Consider the following 15,264-nt stretch of genomic DNA (forward strand, 5'->3'; position numbering starts at 1 on the left):
ATTGTCAGTAGCTGCTTCTAGACGACTGGGACTCTGGAAAATTCAATCTGTAAATCAAAGCCTGGCATTGAGAGCCCCGGAAAGTAACGAGTCATCTAGGTGAAAGCCGACTGTGGAGAATGACGTTCCGCCGCAACGATTCGACAGCGTTTGTAGCTTCAAGGCATTCATTTGTGGAGCAAGAAGTTGTGCTTTGTTGTGCCGTATGATATATATTTTATATTGAGTGTATTTCAAGCATTGTTGCAAAGCTGTTCCACATGTCACCCTTTAATGTTTTTTTTTTTACAGTTACGGTTAATGGCCTCTTGTTTTCTAATGATCACCATCTTTAGGCGTTGTCAACTATTTGTGCTGCGCGAGGCGGTGTGTCGCAGCTGCCTAATTGAATCCATTCATTATTCAGAACCAAGCTCTATGTGGGGAATATCAATGTCAGAAGCTGTGCTGTCACTTATGGACTCACAGCTGTCAGATGTAATCAATGTCAGCAAGCACAATGGAACAGCAATCTCCATCTGATGGCAAACACGCACGAAACTAGAGCTTGTTCAACATAAATGATACAAACAAAACTGTATTTATAATCGTAAAAAAAGAAATCTAAAGAACGATGCATATCTTAGCCTAGCTTGTTCGAAGGCTTCTAGATTCGCATGCTATGCTTCAATACAGGAAGTCCTAGATTTACGAACGAGTTCCGTTCCGCTGGCGACGTAACACGATTTTCCGCATAAGTCGGATTTCACCGTTAAAGTCGAAATTTACGGCGAAATACTTCTGTTACGGGTATTGTCCCACGTGATTGTGACAGCAAGCTCAGTGTGTGTGGGCGTATGCGTCGATGTGCGAGTGAGACGGGACTGCGAAGGAGGAAGTAGTGCGCGCACGTGCAAGTGTGTACAGTGGCAAGTGTAGTGACGGCGACCTGGGAAGAGGAGCGATTAGCGAGAGAAGGGAGTTAACCCCTGCGTCTCCCGACCACGGTCAGGTGACCGTAGCAGGAAAGGTTAACACTTCGTGTAAAGAAACTAAAATAAATTAAAGGAAAAAAATAAGATGCTGTACTTACCATTACTGCTGAGAGTGTGAAAAAAGGAGGGCGAAAAGGGCAAAGATACTCCCGCCGCACACACACAGACACGCACTATGCACTAGCTAAGCAGACACATTATGGTGCTGGGACAAAATGGCGGACGAGGCACGGGTGTCGTAAAGTGGAAACATCGTAGGTCGAGTGCGTCGTAACTCGAGGACTTCCTGTAATGAGCTATTTCACCCTAGCTTAGCGCGACTGCGTTATTTTTGGAACCACTCTGTTGATACAGTTCATAGGAATGACTGAATCCGGTTAGCTGAGCATAGCAAAGGCTTAAACTCTGAATACTGCTAATGAAACCCGAGTGTGGTCAGCAACAAGCGGTTAGCATGACAGATTAGCATAGATGGATTGAACACTCAGGCTGTTAATCTTGATACTACAGATGAAGCAAACTCGAGCATATTAGGCAACAGAATGACAGGTTACGAGATTATTATTTGTAACCGCAATATGAATATATAGGACTGACTGACACTGTCTTAGTTTAGCATAGCAAGGACTTGTGCTGTAGCTGAAAACTTGATACAAGAGATAGAAATGATTCGCCGATGCAAAGCCAAGAGAGCAAAGACTTAAAGCTTGGCCACATCAATGTGCGATAATACTGAATTACAGATAGTTAGCTTAGTTTGGTTTATAACTCACCAGTACATACTCATTTGACTACTGCCTACAAACTATTAACGATGCCTTAGTTATCACGTAACAATCTGCAATGCTTTCTTTTTTCTTTTTTCAGGCAGCCCAGTAACAGATACCTCAACTATGCTACTGGTACTATGCTAGCTCATGGTGTCCTTTTAGCCTGTTAGCAAGGCAATATTGTATCAAAATGGCCAACAAGGCTCTATCCATAAGTCTTTCCAACCAAGCAGACTATAGCGCTGGGTGTCCCAGCAAGCTGCGTATAAATAGACTCCCGCCATGAATCACTTCACCGTGAGAGACAGCGTGCCGAAAATATGGATGCAATTACCGCGTTCCGCTTTTCAGCATGCTGAACGAAGCGCGGCGTCATTAATTTTTGTCACCCCTACCCCCCACCCACCTTTGGAGGTGACGTGCTGGAAATGACAAATTGGCCATTTTGTAGCGGCACATGAAAAAAAAACGTCTTCTATTTTGAACCTAATCTTCAACGCCCATTCCAATGAAGTTGTGACGTTGTGTTAAACATAAATACAAACAGAATACAATGATTTGCAAATCATGTTCAACCTATATTTCATTGAATACACGACAAAGACACGCTTTTATTTGCTAAAAACAATCAAGTTGATCAGTTTGAACATTGTCTTTGTCGTGTATTCAATTAAATGTAGGTTGAACATGATTTGCAAATCATTGTATTCTGTTTTTATTTATGTTTAACACAACGTCCCGACTTCATTGGAATGGGGGTTGTACTTCATATCATCATCATCATCATCATGGAGATCATTGAGATCATCAAATAAAATGCATTATTATTAAAATTAGTACTTCCCAAATCAAAATGTATTATTCATTGTGCCTACAATCGCAATAATGCATCAATCTAAGGGGGCCACCATGTCACTCTGAAGTGATGTCAAAACTACTGGAGCACTTTTGCCTGCTAATTTTGCACATTTGAGGACACTTCCATCCATCCATCCATCCATCCATTTTGTGAGCCGCTTCTCCTCACAAGGTTGGCGGGAGTGCCGGAGCCTATCCCAGCTGTCATCGGGCAGGAGGCGGGGTACGCCCTCAACTGCTTGCCAGCCAATCGCAGGCCACACAGAAACAAACAACCGGAACTGTGAGGCAGACGCTGACCAGTCGTCCACCGTGCCGCCTTGAGTAAGCTTGCTTTGTTGAAAATGGATCGGTAGGAACTGTGTCAGGGTGTCAACATCAAAGGTATTATTTATTGCCTAATTAACTGCTTTTGAAAAGTAGTGCACCGACAGTCGCGAGCTAGCTGCTCGCCACTAGCGACCATCAATGATCGTGTAATTAATTAGCATTGTTTGGGTGCAATAAATTAGCAATTGAACATGATTGTGGCAACGGCATATGATGGCATTATAACAGGCCCGTTGAAAAGTCGAAGTCAAGCCGGCCGCCACAACCGTTGCGCTGTTCATAAGCACAACCATTATGGTGACGTGCCGTCAACACGCTGTAAGGGCCAACTCCAAAATATAAGCCTAACACGGCATTGATGTCCATTATTACTGTGTGACCTTCATGAACAGTCGTTGCGTTGCGGCAGCTGGCTTAACTTCGTTTTTCGACTGGAGGCAGGCCTGAGTGCAGTCAATCTAAAACTTGACAAACATGCGAGAACAGCACTTGCAAGTCAGCTGGGTCGTGCGTCCGCCATTAACCGGCTGGATAAGTTGACGTGTCCAATGTTTAGCTTGTCATTGGGGAATTTCTACCCACTCTCTCTGGTTTTGTTTGTAAATAAACTGGACAGGGAGGACTGATAACCGTCAATATGGAAATTAGCCATTACATCGCAATTTGACACAATTCCGAACGACACGCTAGACAAGACGCTTTTTGAGAAATAGGCAGCCCCCCAAATGTGTTATTTATTTGTATACACCCGATTAAAAGTGCATTTTCCATAACATTTCCACGATAAAAACATGCAAGTACAGTTAAGTTTTAATTAAGGTGAAAGTTTGAGCCTGGAATTACTTGATTAAATGTATATTCTTTCCAACGAGTGTTCAACTTAGGACGCGCCACTGTGCTTTTACTTTACTTTTAAATCTGTGCTTACTGGCAAGAGTTTGAAGGTAATTATGCCACTTTTCGCTGCAGGTGAAAAAAAAAAAAATGGTTCCGCCTGTGCCGAGATGTCACAGAAAATGGATTTTTGCCGTCAACCTTCTTCGCTTTTAAAGCCCCGTGGGCGTTTTATGTTGTTCAGAACACACTGAAGATCAGGAAAAGAAAACGTCAATCACTGCAATGAGAAGCGAACTGAGCAACTCTAACAAAGCTGTTGCACCACATTCGTACAATCTCCATTATGTCGCTGGATTTCTGCTGTTCAAGTTGAGTGACGCGCTCCTTTTTGTTGTCGTTGTTCTCTTTCCACACACAGCTGGATGATGCGTGGCTGCTGCTCCGTTGAGCCCGGGATCGATATACCGGAAACCAGTTCAATCTGGGTGTGTCTGTGGTATTACTGCTGCACTGTCGCCTGGAAGAAAAGAGGTGAACACACACGCACACACACACACACACACACACACACACACTCACTCTCCATGATTGAGCTGCTGACAAAACGAACAAAAGAGAGATGAGTGTGTCGACTATGCAAGGAAACCTGACTCAGGAGCGAACGTACAAATGTTTTGAAATGTGACGAGTGTGTATGCTGAGCCAAACACGTGTAGGCTGATAGGGGTCATAAATTGTCTTTTAGTACTGAGCCAATAACTCGGAAGTGGCTTTCAACGGTCTTCTTCCTTATATGTGGAGATTCCCATTTGGAAAGATCATAAGCGTATGTGTGCAAATGTATCGGGACACCACAAAAATGGCTACCATTCATTGTTGTACCGGTGGAGAAGTGTGTCTCAATACCTTTGTACAGCAAGCCAATGACCAACAGTCACGTTAAAAGTATACGACACCACTGTTCTATATTTTCACCCATGATTTGAAGTAGAGAGCTGTCCAATTCTTTCTTTTTGTAGATTAGTTTCGAACCGGAGTTAAATGATTTTGCGCAGACAGACTATTTGACAGACTATTCGGTCACGCCTCTGATAGGCTATTGTTGTCGCACCGTGGCCAGTTGTAAAATAATAATACAAATTCAGTTAGAGGCATTAAATGGGGCCAAGAGGGCTGATTCTTCTAAAGATTGTTTTAATAATATTCTACTGTCAGGTCATAAAACAGTTTTAACATATATGACAAAAATCGTCTTTTTTTTTGAAAACTGCTAACTCTTCCTTTAAGTCATCACATGGGAAGTGTCTCTTAGACGGGAAGCCTTTATTTGGTAATGATATGAACTGATATTCCAATGCATGTCAAGGCAAAGTGGAATTGATAACAAAATCAAAAGCACTACTATGGACAAATGTGGCGCAATTGTACAAACAGAGGCAAGCCGGGTGGGACGCTTTTATTTTGTTAACGACTCGGAAATACAGCGCCCTGCATAAAATGGCTGTAATTCCTAAATGGAAGATGCCCTATTTTGCTGAAAGTGGTCTACCCTTCGGTCACATGTTGCGGGTTTGATTTCAAATCTAACATCGTGGTGCATAAAAACAACATCACAAAGATTCGCTGTCATTGTCAAAGAATTATTTCAGCGCATCCATAGTTTTTATACAGAATCTTGACGCTTGGATAAAATACGATGTGTGTTTGGGTGTGACTCTGCATATGAAAAGAATAATTGATGCAGTGAATGGAATGTGTCTACTGATATATGCTCTATGAATAAAATGAATAAGAAGCCATCACAACAGATTCCACTTTGTCTTGAAGTGAGCCAGTCGATCGCTGCGTCTGTGAGTTTGTGTCCCTGATTTGCATAATGTCTCTCTTCTCTGCACGACTGCGCTCTTATTCCCCGTCAGCGGACTTCCTTCCAAGACTCAAGCAATGATAATAATAATAATAATAATGATCATGATAATGACAATAGGCCACAGTAGCAGATGTACGTTCACGTTTGATTCCAGGCAATGCGCATGAACGAAAAGCCGAAGAAATGCGGCGGTCCCAGAGGAGCCCCATACGGAAGAAAGAAGACGATTCTTCTCATCAAGTGATTTGACTTGGAGAGTAAATGATGAAATGCCTGCGGTACCCTGCCTCTTTCTCAATGGAAGCCAGTTTACCTGGAATCCAAGCGCAAAAGAAAATCAAGTGCTGTTCAAGGGCCGCTCAGTTCCGTGAGCAGTAACAAATAGTTAGGCCTTCTTCTTCTTTGGTATTTTACGCAAAGGAAACAGAATCCGACATCGCCATACACTTGCTTCCGAAGTTCAGATAGATTTGGAAGCACTAGCTTTCAATGCTCTGCCATTTTACTGTGTTTCACTTCTTTTTATACTGGCTGACAATTAACAATGTTCAAAAAAGAGAGATGTTTGAGGCTCATCTGCAACGCAAAATTATTTGTACGCACTTAAGTCATTTAGGTTTTACTCTTCACGGTGGGTGAGGTTTTTTTTCAACACCTTTTTTTATGACGACAGGAGTCTTGTTTTGAATAATTAAAAAAAAAAAAGGTTTTGACTTGCGAACGAAAATTTGAGATGCGATCGCTGTAAGGTGGCAGGGAACTCGAATAACGGGCAGCGGTCGTGAAGAATTCGACCAAAAAGAAGTTTAGTTTTGGAGTCAAACTAAACAGAAAACAAAGAGGATCACGCCTTGCATATTTCCACATCGTTTCACCATAGAAAAGTATCTTAACTTAATGCTAACGGACAATGCAAAATGCCATAGATGGGCTAACGCGTAGTATCGGTGTTGCGGTGTTATACCCCAATAAGCATCGGATATTTCAACACAAATGGTGGAAAAACACATGTCCACAGATAATATAACAATACCCAAAGGCATATATTCTTCCTCCTCTGTGAAGAATGACTAATACAGAAGCAACTTTTGACCATCTCCATATCGATCAGTATGTCTGTGTTATACTGCCTCCAAGTGGCCAAGACACACACACACACACACACACACGACGGAGCAGCACAAAGTCCATGCAATTGAAGCACAAAATGCTTGAAAAACTTGACATTCTATTTCCTTATGGAAATATGTATGTTTTTATGAAGTACAATATTATAAGGTGCTATTTTTCTTCTTAAAAAACACAAAACATTCCAAACATTTTGGGGATACTGGAGTGAATGAATGGGATTTCCAATCATTTCAGTGGAAAAAGATGTCTGCTTACAGAACGAATTCAACTTGTATCTCAAGGCACCGACCACCGTATTAGGACACTTGGGAACTGGTTTTAAAAAAAAAAAAAAAAATGCATAAAATGTCGCCTTTAAAGATGTCTTGATCTTTTCATATGATTGCTCTTGAAATTTTAGGTTTTAAACGTAGATGACATTGTGGAAGTTCGCCAGGCTCAATGATAACATTCCACATGACATGCAGGGAGCGCAGGGGCCCGACGGAGAGCTTCATAAGCACGGCCGGTGGGGGGATCGAGACCTTGAAGAAAGAAAAGCCTCGTTTGGCGGGCTCGCCACGTCCGAAAAAAAGGCTTCAGTCGCCAGGCGGCTGTCGTTTCCATCGTCGTCGTCGTCGTCATCATTTTCCCATCCGCCGCTGCACATTTCTGACGACCCCAAAAAAAGTGGAAAAATGCCCAGTCAGATAATGTATGTGAGCCATGCTAAAATCCCAGTGGGCTTGCTTGCTGTGTGATAAATGGAAGCGACAGCATTTCTAAGGCATCTTAGGATTTCAAAAGCAAATCATAGCAAACGAATTGGCAGGCGACGCATCAGTAACCCATTGTTGCAAAAATCTAATTCATTGAAAACAACTATCATTCTGTCCAGTTGATCCTCTTTCTAGGCAAGGAAACACAAGTGGGTGTTCAAATTGGATCCTTACTATGAAGAAGAAAAATAAAGATTAGAATTAAAACTCATGGTACAAAATATAATTGTAGTATCATAATTCCATACAATACAAAATGTCTTTTACGTAAAAAAAAAAAAAAGAGGCAGAAATAGGATGGAAACACGCTTACAATGACTGGGAATGAACCCATCAGGCGACTGTACCACTACACCATTAGTGACCCCCCCCCCCCCCCCCCCCCATAAGGAAAATACCACTGGAGGATTCAAGCAACAAGAGAAATCATCTGAATGAATCTCCTCAACTCACTTCAGCATAGTTCCCTGTCAAAAACATCGCTCATCCAAATGGTGGCAAAGCACTGCTTTTGTCTAAAGGAAGAGCCTCAACTCCAAAATAGGTCCATGACACCAAGATGCCACCCGATGGCGGAAAAGCACTACTTTTGTCTCAATCAAGCTCCTCAATGCGCTTAAACGGAATTGCTTGGCACCTAAATGCCACAAGATGGTGTCAAAGCACTATTTCCATCGAAATGAAGCTCCTCAACGCCAACATAGTTCCTTGGCCCCAAGATGCCACAAAGGTGAATTTGAAAACGCCAAATGTGAATATAGGTCGACTACATACAGGTATTCAATACAGTGTAGTGATTCAATTGCGAAACGAGTCAATAAGCTTGTTTCTTAATCATTCCGTTCTTTTTTGTCATATGTCAATTCTTTGAAACGTGACCTTGGTCTATAAAGCACAAGTGATTGTGCCCTGCAAACCCTGCAAACCCTGCCTAGCAACAGAAACATACTTTTCCCAAGATTATAGAAATGTCACTGGAGGAGTAAACCAACAAGAGAAGCAAATGAGCCTAAATTCCAGTGTTTTATTGACCTACTGTAAAACTTGAAGCGCACGATTTCTGACCTGACACACCAGCGGTGACAGCCGCAGAGGTTCTGGTCAACCTCGAGCTTCGGAGTCCAATCCGTCACCTGTGGAAAAGGTCTCCCGCTTGGCGAGAGGTGTGGCTGTCTACTAAGCAGGCGCAGATGTCGGCCACGTTCCCTCGAGGGGAGGGGGCGGCCTTCGTCGAATGCCGATGAGGAGTTCATTGTAATTAGTTCGCCTCGGTGCTCAGCTCGCTGGTGGACATGTAGAGCGAGTTGACTTGTATGTGTGAGTGTGTGTGGCAGCTGCAAAGCAAACTTGACATTTGGAAGGAACAAGTGTTCCCTCAAGCGCCAGCTGATCCCTTTTCTCCACACAATGTATGAGGTCAGACAAATTGAGCGCCTCCTTTTTGGACAAATGGTGGCGGGGTCGCCGTCAAGAGAGTTGCTTATGGTGAGCTGCCATTCGATGTGCGAGCCACGTGTTCGGACGGTGGGCCGAAATGCACAAAGAAGATCATGTCAATCAAATCCATTTTGTTGGTGTGCTGTAGCTGTTCATCACACAAGTGCCTCCTCAGGTGTTGTCCCAGTCGGTCAATGCAGTCAAAACAATCCAGCTGTGTGTTGCCATAGCAACCGGACACCTGGACATGGAAACTTGTGAAGCTCAAAGTTAGAGCCACACTAACATTAAAAACATCATCATCAAATCCAAAACCAGAAAATAATTATTACCTTGAGGCGATTTTTATTAAAAGGGGAGAAGAAAATAACTCAAGCGGAAGCAACATGTAGTCGGTAAAATTAGCTAAATATATCGAAAGATTTTTTTTTTTTTTAAAGTAGAAGGAGCACAAACACTCATGTTGTTAGTTTCTGTGTGAGTCCATCTCTTACAATATCGTCTTGTTGGAGCCCAATAGAGGCGTGCTTTGTGGAGGTCTTTGGTTGCACGATGAAGGTCTGGTTGCTGGATGCACTCCAGAGCAGGGTGGGAACATCAATCCTGAAAAGACTCTGCCACACATTCCCATCCTTCAGCCCAGCAGCCGCAGTGGACTACCCTGAAAAACTTGTGAATACAGTCAAGCAGCAAATCTCATAATGTACTGGAGTACTAATACTTTGTCCGAAGAAACTGCCTAAACATCGGAAAACAAAGCAGAAGTATAGTCCGGCCTGGCCCTGCGCTGCTCACACAACATCTGACGACCAACGGGGTTGATGGTCAGCATAACGTTACACGCCTCTGGGCGTCTTTAGAGTAATTGAATTCGTGAAAGGATGAAGTGCTTCTTATACGTGCAGTACGTGAAGGGACAGAAATATTGGTCTTCAAAAACTGCCCGTCCAAATGTGGCGTCCCCCAGGGTTCCCTATTAGGGCCCATACTTAATTAATTTGATGGATGGATTGACTTTATTATTTGGACAAGGGAAGAGAAGGAATTAATGAATGCTCATCAGATAGTGACTGTATGTCGCCCCATAAGCTGCTGAGCCAATACCGAGTCCGGCTTTCGTCACTACGGTGGCTTCTGCTTGTGAAAGCAAAGCCCAGAGTGCCGTTTCAAAAAAAAAAAAAAAAAAAAGACAGTAAAAGCCTTTTCCCCGGTGGGGATGGTCTTACTGCCGGAAAGGGTTTCAGACAGTGTAGTCTGGCCGTCGCTTGAAAGTTGCTCTGGATCTTGTCCGTCCCAGCCTAGCTGTTGAAAACTGGGTCTGTGGCCAGTTACGATGCAAATTAACCCCAGAAAAACTATTGACTTGTATGTTGAATTTCACACTTGGTGGACAGGCAAGCATTCCAGAAAGCCTGCTCTTTTTATACCAAGTAAATTTGACTAAATATGTCCCCTCTTTACAGATCTCTTGAGTTTTCGGTGAACGTCAGGATGTGCCATGTTAATATAGACACAATCAATACATTTCAATCTTGCACTACAGCGGCCCACTCTGTAAACCCGCTGTATCCTCGAGAGAAATCCTACTTGTGACTACATTGGCTACAAAAACATCCGAGTATTCCAAACATGTTCCACGGAGCTCCAGAGACCCATGATGGCTGTTAGTTTTTGGACCATACGTGCTGACCTCAGCCAAGGAAACTCGCGCATGCAGGAAGGGAAAGCAGGTGCATCCGTGCATACTCATTTAGACTAACAATGAGATTCACTGGCAAAAAGGCACACGAGGAAAAGTTTACACAGCGTCCCAAAATTGTATTACTGTTACATGCATTACACTTTTAATATTGGATTTATACACTTTTATTAACCGCATTATTTTCTATTAAGAAAGCGTATCTCTTGGGGGGGTGGAGCCTCAATGTAATGTTCATAATACAACTTGAGGAAAAGCATGGATACAGTACTTGAAAATGTACCTCCTCCTGTCTTTTATGGTGACAGAAAAATAATAAGAAAAAGCAAAGAGTAAAAGTAGAAAAACTTATAATAGGAAATAAGCTTTTTTTTAAGCGAAATAAAAAAAAAAAGTAATTGTTAAAAAGTGAAATACAAAGTACAAGTAAAGAAAAGGAAATGCCAATATAAATCAAATTAAGTAAAATGAAGTTGATAGAAAAAGTAAACGTTTTCATGTTCATGTCACGCGAGGGTTGCTTGTTGCTAGGCAGAATTCATAGGGACTCCATCCTGTCTGCCCAAAAGGCCAATGTAAAAAAAGCAAAACGTCCCGCAATGCATGTAAATGAGCAATACACATGCGTTCGTTTTAAAACTGTATCGACGCTGTATTAGACAAAACCCGAACACAAACAGTGCCCTCTGGTGGTAAAACCTATTTCAGTGCCAAAAGGTGAGCCAGATAGTGCAAGAACTTTACTTCCCCGTTCCAAAAGATGTAACAAAAAAAACAGGTTTTGTTGTACAGGTTGGTCACATTAATGGTAGAAAATGTTTAGAAATGATTTATCCTGGTTACTTTTTTTTATTTTTTATATATATATATATATATATATATATATATATGACAAAAACCTGGCACAGGGGTGTGTAGACTTTTTATATTCTCTAAATAAAAATACATATTCGAAAGAGAGGCAAACACAGAGGCATATGGTGCGAGACGCTGAACCCGAGGCCAGTACTTGGTCGCCTCCGTTTGTTTCTCTTTTGGCCGCGACTCCCCTTTCCCGTTTTTCAACGCCCGACGGCCCCGCTCTCTCTTGTCGCAGTCCAACCTGCTTGATGTTCACTCTCCTGTGAAAGCGCAGTCTGCAGCTGCTGGCCGCAACTAAAAGGACAACCCCCCCCCCCAAGCACATTTCTGCCTAAAGCAAATTGGGGTCAAGCAGTCTTGCTGGAAGGCCGGAAGTGGCTCCCGTCAAGCCTGTGTGTGTGTGTGTGTGTGTGTGTTGCACTTTCAGCATCAGTTAAATACTTATGTCAGTTTGTGGTGTTTAAGCGCAAACACAGTAAACGTACAATATACCGTATTTGTTCAGATCGGGGCTGGGAGGGTTTCTGTTTACGCAACCGCAGAGTGACCACACTCAGCCGGACGACGCAGCACGAGTCCATTTTACGGGTCTACGGCAGGGGTGGGCACATTTTGGTCATCAAAAGTCCACATTTAATTTCCAAAAGGGGCAGATGGGCCAGGTGTCATTTGTAAATGAGTTAAAAAAAAAATAAAAAATAAAAAAAAATCAATCAAACCGCAAATAATCTGCCGCAAACCCAAGGAAATTGCAGACGTTTTTTTAAAATTGTGTTTTTTTTTTTTTTGAAAGCGGCAACGGCCAACCTGGCGTACCCGGGGCGCCGCCACTTCCCTGCTGAGTGCCCCTCACCCCCTACTGTCCCCGTAGTAAAATAAATACTATTGAACTGCGAGTGGTGGGAGCAGAAAAGGTTTGAACTGGGGATCGTCTTTATCCATCCAGAAGCAGGAGGGGATTTGGAACCACCCATTGCAAATGCTGTACTCGATCTCATTAGTGCGAGCAGGCCAGCGGCGACCTCGAAAACGCGATTCAATTGCCGGGAACCTACTGAGCGTTTTCTTCACGAGGGTTCAAGTTTGCAAGTACGATGAGTTATGATTGGCCACTGCTGAGAGGGTCCGAGAATGGGCGGTGGCGTTCTAATAAGCGGCGATCGCATTTGGCTCAAGGTGATCACGCGGGTTGGCATTTAAACGTCAGCTTGGGCGAGGGCAAACGGTCAGGAATAGCTGCCGGTGTCACTAGCATAGCTTTGGGACATTTGAGTTTTGGTTTTTTTTGCAGGTAGATTACATTCAATTACAAATTTTCGTCATGATCCACTCTTGAGTTTTGTTTTTTCTCTTTTTTGTGTTTTGTTTCCACATTGAGGAGTTGAGCTATCGTAGTCAACTCTGCGGCCACACCAGATTGTTGCTTTGTCTTTGCCGTTTGCTGTGCTGCATTCTTTATTGCTGGCTTTTTGGATGCCGCGTCGAGTTTGATGTATTTCGCTCTTTTTTTTTTCTCCCCATCGAGTCTGACATTTTCCTGGTATTCCTCCTTGCGCCTTGTTTTGTTGCTGCTTGTTGACGGTTAATCTGTTAGTCGAGCTTTACGCTTATTAGTCTTTTCTTTTGTTCATAATTACTATTTTCCCTACTTTTCAGTCGTGCTTTGGCACCAGTTTTCTATTGTACTTTGGACACATCTTTGGACTGTTTCCACTCGCATTACCTTTGTAGTTTCATAGTTGCGTTTCAATTTCCTATGTTACAAAAATCCATTTCCTGTTCTATGGTTGACATCACACACACACACACGCAGTGTTTCCGTGTGCATCGTTTCTTTTATTCAGCCAATTTTGACAATCAGGACAACATCCGTTCGTAACATTTTCCTCAACACAAATGAGGTTCGCATTCTGCAAAACAACACACACTTTTTTTTTTTTTTTTATTATGAAAAAACACTACAATGTTGTTTTTTTTGTGCCCTAAAACGAAAACACCCACCCCACCCTCCCACTCCTTCAACATGTAACATCTGATGATTGAATAACAGTGTGTGGAGGCTAAAATGCGTTTTTTTTGTTTTTGTTTTGTTTTTTTTAAAGGTTACAGTCCTCTTTGCAGTAACAATCTAACAATAAAAATCATTTTAATCATTTGAACATTTTTGGGAGTGGCTGTGGTGTGTTTTATTTACAAGTTGTTTAAAAGGCTTGTCGTTTGTTTTATGTGAATGGCGTGCCCTTGAAGGTCACTTGAAAGGCACTGATTGGATGGCACACAAAAAATGTTTTTTTTAAAAAAAAACAGACATTCAAAATAATGTCGCTGTCTAATGAAAAACAGTTAACTCTAAATTCGATTTTTTTTTTTCAGTGTGCATCCTGGTGAAAAGCAAAAAATTACCCAAAACTCATTCAGTGGCGTCCCCGGGAAAATCAGCCCCCAAAACCAGTTGTACCGACTGACCAGAAATTTGGTGGACAGGTCCTTGACGAAAAAGCCTCAAGGACCTGTCCCCAAACTTGTTTTTTGCAAAAAGCTGCAGATCCATCCTTTTTAGTGGACAGCGACATTATGCTAAAAACCTGTGGAATGGTCGCAATGACAAGTGATTTGGATTGAAGTCCTGATTCGATGATGCATCGCTGCCAACAATTGCCGTGCACTTATACGAGTGCTTTATAAACAACAGCAAAAAAAAAAAAAGAAAGATATATGAAAAATATGACAGAATTCCATCTCAACAGACATCAAGTCATCCATCAGCCGCTCTCCTCTATAACAAAGATTTTAGTTGTTTAAATATGAATAATAAAGTGCTGCTAAAATGTTTTCTTTTTCTCCTTTTTACCGGTTTCCTCTAACAAGAGACGAGAGCAGCGATTACAGCAGAAGACGGCGAGGCCGAGCAAGCTCAACAATACGACTGCGACAAATGGCGGCCCACAACAACGCAACGCAGAGCAAGGCCGAGGAGGATTGATCCAAGACAAGACAAGATAATAGGGCTGACTTTAAGTTTTGGTCCATTTTTTTCCCTACCCACTTCCACTCTAATAAATGCTTTCCCAGACATGTGAGGCTCTGACAGAAAAGAAAAAAAAAGGATGCAGCTGAGACTAACGACTGCACGATTTGAGTTTTTTTTAGTGCGATATCGTAAAATTCATATCGTCGACTCCTCCTCCTCTTAAAAAAATTACGATTCAATTCATGGGTGACCATACACAGCAGTATCAGGGGACACACTGGGGGGGACTAAGCAAATTACGACACAAAAGTCGTAATGTGTTTGATCAATTGGATGTCCAAATACTCACAAATGTAAACACAAGTGCAGTTGACTTGTGATATTTGTGCTAATTAAAACTTCATTTTACTTGCAATAATATTTTGTCTGTTCTCAGGAATATTCGTTTTATTTTCAAGAAAAATGACTATTCCTTCCTGTCAAGTTTATGACTCTATAGTTGGATTACATTATGACTACACATTTCTAGTCACTTAATATCATTTAAAAAAATTCAATTCAACGTTTAGTTATGTCAAATATTTGTACTTTATTCTTATTGAAAAAAAACCTTCATAAAAATATTTGATTTATCCATTTTTTTGCTTCTAATATTGCAATCGTGGTTATTGTTAAAGCTTTAAATTGTTCTCGTACAATTTGGATTTTTTTCTTGGAATATTACATAATTAAACATTTTTCACATAGAACTTTATAATCGTAAAATAT

General features: G+C 41.9%; 1 long non-coding RNA gene across 1 annotated transcript; it reads left to right on the top strand.

Annotated features, from left to right (window-relative positions):
• The first annotated feature begins 2,833 nt into the window (after nt 1-2,833).
• LOC133483192 (uncharacterized) lies at nt 2,834-14,598 on the top strand. Its single transcript, XR_009790050.1, has 3 exons — nt 2,834-2,986; nt 4,188-4,300; nt 14,394-14,598. It is a non-coding gene; the product is annotated as an uncharacterized LOC133483192 (long non-coding RNA).
• Nucleotides 14,599-15,264: the final 666 nt, after the last annotated feature.

The sequence above is a fragment of the Phyllopteryx taeniolatus genome, chromosome 9, assembly GCF_024500385.1.
Source record: "Phyllopteryx taeniolatus isolate TA_2022b chromosome 9, UOR_Ptae_1.2, whole genome shotgun sequence".
In the NCBI taxonomy this organism is placed as follows: Eukaryota; Metazoa; Chordata; class Actinopteri; order Syngnathiformes; family Syngnathidae; genus Phyllopteryx; species Phyllopteryx taeniolatus.